Source organism: Peromyscus californicus, unplaced genomic scaffold, assembly GCF_007827085.1.
Source record: "Peromyscus californicus insignis strain IS unplaced genomic scaffold, ASM782708v3 Scaffold_11__1_contigs__length_118956290, whole genome shotgun sequence".
NCBI lineage: Eukaryota > Metazoa > Chordata > Mammalia > Rodentia > Cricetidae > Peromyscus > Peromyscus californicus.
Window position 1 is genome coordinate 52,411,105 of NW_026294402.1, and position 7,593 is coordinate 52,418,697.

Genomic DNA, 7,593 nt, shown 5'->3' on the forward strand with positions numbered 1-7,593 from the left:
GCAGGCTCTATTTGAGCCCAATATCTCTCACTCTGGTAGAAACAAAGACTGAGGTCCAGTGGTGGTCTAATGGGGCTGACACAGCCCCTCCGGTCCACGTGCTAAAGCTTGCCTAGAGCTGCTCTGTTCTGTGGCAACCTACTCTGCCAGGCTCCTGAGCTCACTCACCCCATTCTGCTGTACAACATTTGGATGTCCTTGCTCTCTCTGGAACAACTCCTGGTACCTGTTACCAAGCTTCCCAGAATTGAGTTGAACAATTTCCCCTGTTTATCAGGTCTTTCCTCCATGGGCTTGGCACATTGGCTTTGCTTCCTGTGGTCATATTTTAAACAGTATGTGTTGGGCCTGATAAGTGCCCCCTCTGAGTCCGGGGCTTTCCATGGGCTGAGGATGCCTTCCTTGCCATTGTGCTTCACTCTTTCAACAAATAGTGAGCCTCTGAGTTGTGTAAACATGGTGGCTTTCTTGCTCATGAAGAACTGTGCTATTGCTAAGACAGACAGGCCTTGCCCACTAAACCCTGATGAAAGCTGGGCCAGGCAAGTCCAAGGTTGTGGTGGACAACTCATGGGGAAGGGAACTCACTTAGATTAGGAGTATATGTGTGAAGAGAAGCTGCTTGGAGAAGGTAGTAGTGGAACTAGATTGGAAGGGTAAGGAAGAATGGACAGGCAAGGAAATTGATATGCTGAGTGGCTAGGAGTGGAGAGGGGATGTCACCAGGTGGGCCTGTTAGTGTGGAGAGCAAGTTGGGGACCATAGGAAACCAGAATTGTAACTGGGGAAGCAGATTTCCTTTTCAGAAAGGTCATTCTGGCTTCTGGTTGGTGACTAGATTAGAGATAGACAAGTTTGGGAGAGGGAGTGGGCCTCCCTTTGATTGACAGGTCTGGCCTGGCAGTAAAGGAAAGAGGCTGAGGGGTAGTTGGCATGACTAAAACTGACTCCAGTCTTTGGGAGAGTGTACTGTTAGCATCCTGTTTAATGACAACAAGGTTCCGAGGGGAAATCCTGTCAACAGTGTCATGGTTAGGAAGTGGACAACTAGAAACTCACTCCAAAGCTGTGTTCTTTGTTCAGCTGTGACCTCTGAGATGGGGAAGGGCAGGTGGTAAGAGTTGGAGCAGACTGAAGAGCTCTGGTTTTCTCCTCAGGGCAGAGTAATGGGAGGTGCTCAGAACCCAGTATTCAAGAGATGCCCTCAGCAGCCCATTGTTCTTAACCTACTCTGCAAAATTTTTGAAGTTTCCACATTTCCTTCATGATCCTGGGTTGATGTTGAGAGGTATTTGCATTGGCAGACTCAGAACTCTCCAGGCTTCTGGGTGCCTTTTGTGCCTCAGTGATGTGCCTGGAGTCCTGCCTTGTGGAGTGTCTTTATGCAGGACAGTGGGGTGGGGGTGGGGGGACCAGATTTGTACGTGAGATAATCTGACAGCTGTGTGGAGGCTGGATTTGTGGGAAGTGAGACTGCGGATGGGCAACCACTGAGAAGGTTCGTTATCTCCAGATGGGACATTGTAGGGCCTGCAACCAAAGCTTCAGCAGAGGAGCTGTGGAGGGGAGGGATGTGAGGTGTGAAGGACAGAGCAGATCTGGGGGTGGGGAGAAGGGAAGAGGCAGGATATAAGTAGGTAGATGTTGATGCTGCCAAGAATAAGGAATGGTTACAGTGTGGAATGCAAGACCAGTTTGGGCATGGTGAGCTTGAGGTACTCTGAGACAGCCAGGCAGTGGTCCTTGGGCTGAGATAGTCATCAGGAAATTTAAAGTTCAAGATTGTGTTGGCATCGTAGAGGAGGTAAATCATCTCTCCAGGAAAACGTGGAAGAAAATAGATACCCAAAAGGCTGTATGGGAAACGGGAACTGGGAGATGTGGGAAGGAGATCTGCTTCTGGGAAGGGGCTAACAGGGGTCACCAAAGTGAGGTAGAAGGAAGTGGACAGAGGGCATGGTCAGTGGTGTCAGATGCCAGCAAACCTAGTCTCAGAAGGGCAGACCTTGGATCTAAGGACTTGTGCTTTGGTGACCTTAGGGAGATGTTACAGTGGAGCTAGAGCTGAGTTGCAAGAACTGGCCCCGACTAAGTAGTGGGCATTGGAGGCAAAGAGGTCAGGGGTCTCTGGGCAGCCTTGCTAGTGAGGGAGAGGTGAATGAATAATTGGAGAGGAGATGGGATGACTGAGTGAGCATTTGCAGTTCAACAGAGGTGAAGTTGGAATTGATGACGAGAACTTTTCTAGGAAGCTAAGGGAAAAAAAGGAAGAGAGACCCCAAAATAGAATATGCAAATATTCGGAGATGGGCGAGCTTTCTGAGCAGATCCTCTCTCCTGATATAACTCCAGTTTGGCTGCGCTGACATGGGCTGGGCTGGCACAGCTTGCTGGGCACATGGGCCCGGGTTCTGCTCCTCGACTCAGCCCCATCTGGCCTGGGCCCCAGACCAAGCTCAGATCTTTACCCCAAGGTGGCTTCTTGTTTCCTCTGCCACAGGCCTTGGCAGTGACTGTTTGATGCGGATGCTGGGGAGTTTATTCACATGCCTCTCTGTTTGCCTCTCCTGACTCCCACAGTTTGGGCCTTCTCTGGCTCTGGGCTGTGTTCATGTCAGCTCACCCTGTCTTGGTCCCACAGACTGGGCAGTTGCTGGTTACAGAATTCAGCCTTCTCTAGGCCAGAAGTGCCTTTCATGATGACCTAGGCACTGGCCGCCTCTGCCTTGGCAAAGCTAGGGGCCTGCAGTGCAGTGCAATGGTGCTCATTTATCAGGCATTTTTCTTTTCAGGGATTGAGTTGGGGTCTCACTGTGCATTCTCCTAACAACCTTGAAAAGCAGGTTTTTATTGCCCTGTCCCCATGAGTGCTGCCATTTAGTAGATGTGACTTGGTGGTGGGAAATCAGCCTTTCCAGGGCTTGGGTGAAAGTGTATCCAACATAATCCCATCGTTGCACTCCCTGGGTCTTGTCCTCATCCCACAGTCTGGAAGCTTCCTGGGCCTAAGAGTTTATTAAACACTCATCCTGAAAGTGGCAGCTTAGGTGTGGGAGGGGAACAGGTTTCTAAGTCAGACCCACTCTTCCACAGTTGATCTGTATTCTGGGAGCCTCAGTTGTGTCTTGTTTGACAATATATTCTATGTCTATAGATATTAACAGTGTGTGTATTGCAGATACCAGGCACTCCAGAGCTGGGGTGGGGAATATTCAAGGAGTCAGAATCCTACCAAGTAAGACAGCACAGGGACAGTCTAAAGTGCTGGAGAGATGGCTCAGTGGTTAAGAACACTGGCTGCTTTTGCAGAGGACCTGGGTTTGGTTCCCAGCTTATAACTGCCCAGAACTCCAGTTCCAGAGGATCTGATGCCTTATTCTAGCCTCTTCGAACACGCGCGCGCGCGCACACACACACACACACACACACACACACACACACACACACAGTGCACTTACATACATTCTGGCAAAATGCTCATACATACAAAAAATAAGTCTTATAGAAAGAAAGCAAATTTTGTTTGTCTAATGTGTTCTCATTTTGTCTCCTCTTGGGCCCCAATTCAAATTGAGCCCTTAATTCCAGAGAAACTTTGTTAATGGTTAGAAATTGGGCCATGATGACCTCTGAGTAAAACTGATAGGATTCAGATACCTGTTTCATCCTTAGAAGACAGTACCTCCAGTGATGCTTAAAATCGGAAGCAAGGAAGCCGGTCTTTACTACCCAGCCTCTACTACAGCTGCTGTGTTCTGATCTCCGCATGACCTTTAGAAGAGATGGACACAAACTACACTGCTTAGGGGCTAGGAGAAGTTTGTGAAATAACTTCTGACCATGTCTTGAGAATCAACCAATTATTAGACTTCAAGGGAAGCCCCATGAAAGACCTTTTGGGGATCGGAATTATTTACCTTGATTGAAAAAAAAAAAGCAAATTTGGGGTTGAAGTCCAGCGGTTATATATTAAGTATTCAGTTCACAGCTGTTTCTAACTAACCCCAGGGGATCCAACACCTCTGGCCTCTGAGGGTAAATTTCAGACCACCGTTTGGTATTCCACTGAGGAAGGAGCCTTTGTGCAGAGCTCAAGAAAATAGGCAGGGTTGCTCTATGGTAGAGTGCACTATCCCCAGAAACATGCACTTAGAGACTGTGAGGCCATGAGGGCTGTGGTAAGGCGCTTCCAAGTTAGACGGCATGAATGTCTTTTGAGTACTGCTTTTGGTCTGTGATTCATGGGTTCTTGCATTCATGAGAGAAGGTGAATGCTTTTGGGGAGCACAGGTCTACATGTGGTCTCACTGATAGGGCCTTAGCTAGCCTGAGGATTATATCAGAGCTGAGAGGGTCCTGGGAACCTATCCTATGGAAAGTGTAGTAAAAGTACGTGTAATCCAATGTCCAAGCAAGAAGGAAAAGCAGAAAGTGGGACCAGAATGCTTTGTCCCGATCCAGAGAGGAGCAAGGTCAGGAAAGCAGCTGCTTTGGTTCTTTTTTCATTTTGTCAATAAGATATGGTGGCTCACACCTGTGATCCCAGTACTTGAGAGGATGGGGCAGGAGGATTGCTTTAAGTTTGAGGCCAGCCTGGACTGCAAGAGCATAAGACCCTGCAAAGAAGAAAAAGAAGAGGAGGAAAAAGAAGAGACAGAGGAGAAGGAAGAGGAAGAAGAGGAGGAAGAGAGGAGGAACAAGTAGAAGAAGAAGAGGAAGAGGAGGAGGAGGAGGAAGAGGAGGAGGAGGAGATTGGTCTGGGACAGGGCATTGCCTAATAACTTAGCAGCCAGGCTGAGACAGGGACCTTGCAGCCCCATCTAGTCAGGAGATGTTAGATTCTATGGGTTCCATGTGACTTCATGTGATTGTCTTGGCTCCAGGCCCTGGAGACCAAGAATGGCGGCTCAGAGATGGGTTTGTGGCATGGGCATGGGCTGAAGGGAGGAGCTTTTCTCATGGAAGGTTTGGGAGTTTCTGTCCTCAGTCCCTAAGACTTGTCTGTTCTAGAGTAGACACCAGGTGGCGCTCCCACCACAAGTCCAGTGCCATCCGAGGCTGCTGAGCTGTCTGATCCAGTCATACTTGAGGTGAGCCGACTGTCCTAAGGGAAGGTGAAGGAGTCTAGCTCTTCTCTGTCAGTTCCCTGTCCTCACTAGATATTTCTCTGTGGATTTTTACATTATCATCTCATTTAATGTGGCTAGCCAGACTTGGGTTTTAGTAATTTAGGGTAGGGTCAAATAAAAACCCACCTAGGAAGACAGATAGAGGTATAGGGTGGCAGTATAGACCAGAGGGGCTAAGTAGTGTGTGTGATTTTGAAGTCTTTCATTCACAGTTGTCAGCTGGTAGGCTCTGACCTAGCTTAGGTAGAGGAAGCAGAAGCCCCAGAGCAGCCTGGTGGGGGTTTAGAGGTGGGGGGAGTGAGATATGGTCCCGGGATCTGTAGAACCTAAACAGGGTTCCTCTGCACTCCTTTCCAGGCACACTTAGGCTCTGTTTTGCCATGTTTGTGAGACAGACAGACATGGTGTGCTGAAGGTCCAGATGTAGCCTAAACCTGTTTTTTTTTTCTCCCAACTTTAAATTTCATTTATTTATTTATTATCCTGTGCATATGAATGTTTTGCCTGTTTACATGTCTGTGCACCATGTACATGCAGTGCCATCAGGTTCCTGGGAACCGGAGTTTCAGCCAGTTGTGAGCTACCCTGTGGATACTGGGAATACAATGTGGCTCCCCTGGCAGGGCAGCCAGTGCACTTAACCATTGAGCCATCTCTTTAGCTCCTAAAACCTGTTTTTATTTGGCCTTATGCATCCTTGTTAACTTTTTTGAATTATTTGGTGATATTTTGATTTGATGATACCTTTGAACCAGAGAGTTTGAGCAAAGACTTAAGTTTCAATGTCACGTGAAAAACCAGACCACCACCTATCTGTTGACTTTCCTGTGGCCCCCATGGTCTGCAACTGAGTAGCAGCTGCCCTGTAAACATCATTCCACAGGTCCAGCCCACTCAGTTCATGAGTGACCTGCCTGGTCTGTTTACCTCTGACAATAAGGGGTCGTGAAGCTGAGTAAATAGTTCCTGTTGTTGGTAGCAGGCTTGGGTGGTGATCTAACAGCAGGGGATGGGTTCCTGTAGGAGGAGGCTACTCAAAGGACCCTAGTTACTAATGATCCCAAGAATTTAGATGCTTAGATTACTGTATCCATGAAAATGAGCAGTTGATGATGGCCAACATCAGTGCCTGTTATACACTTCCCATAGGCTTCGTGTTGGGTAGGTTATTCCTGTAAGGCTGTGTCTAGGCATTGAATCAGGGCTGATGAAAGCTTGGGAATGGAGAAGCAGTCTGAGTTTGGCCCCAAAGGGTAAGAGGCTCTTTTGGAATATTGGGATAGACTCCCAGGACCTCTGCTGTTTCTGGGTCCTGAAGCTCCAATCTGCATGTGTCCGGATCCTTTAACTCCCCAAGGGTACTTCTTGGATTTGGCTGCACCTTCTCTGCCCACAGGGTGCACCTTGTCTGCCCTGCCGCATTGCTTCCATCAGACTTGTCATCATCTGCATCTGTTGCTTCCTCTTCTGGACCATTTCCCATCACTGGTCATGAGTAGGGGTTATGCCTTGGTTCAGGCTCAAGAGTCAGCTTTGGACTCCAGTAAGGCAGGCAGGGCCATCACTTCCTAAACTATTTTGATTTGATTTCTCAGTGTTACTTGAGTAAGGAGCCCCAAAACTATTGTGGGTACCTGTTCCCTCCAGTTGCTTTTCCCTCCATAAAACTGTTTCAAATCATGGACCCAGGAGTGGGCTGCCATCTGGCCTGGCCCTTTCTCCCCAGGGCCTGTCTTGGAGAGAAGATGGCCTTTAGTACCACTACTTCTCACTATAGCATGCAGCCTGGAAAAAAAATTCTTTGGCTTCTACCCCTACTTTCCATCTGTTCCCTGTTGCTTAGGAGGCTGAGTCTGGCCCCTGGCCTGCCCTTCTGTACAGCATGTGGTAACCTAGCCCTGTCTGGGTCCTTCTGAGGATTGTTTGGACCCAGACTGCAGCCACGTGCCAGAGCTGTAGTGCAAGGGTACATTATACTGATGGAAACCAAGGTGTTGGCCCTATCGAGATCACTTGAATTAAGGTCACAGCTCTGTCTCTGTCCACCTGAGCCAGCTTAGGTATATTGCATCTCCTTTCTATGCCTTAATTTTCTTGCTTATAAAGAGAGAGAAAGGAATAATAGCATCTAGCTTCTAGGATCATGAAGACCAAGTTAAAATGAGGCAGTGAAATCTGCATAGCATGTAATAGTAACCACATTATTAGCAATTGTTACTAGAATCAGAAAACTTGGCTTCCTGTCTTACTCATTTCCAATTGACCTCAGACAGATCCCTGATGTCCTGTATGCCTCAGTTTCTTTCCTAGGATGTAGTTATGCTTTCTTACTCAGAGGGGAAAAAATGTAGATCTGACAGGAATGATGTAGGCGGAAGTGGGCTGCATCTTATGAGTTACTGTGCACATGGGTAATGTTTTCATTTCAGATGCACTAGAATCTTTGGTTCTTAAAGGCAGAGAT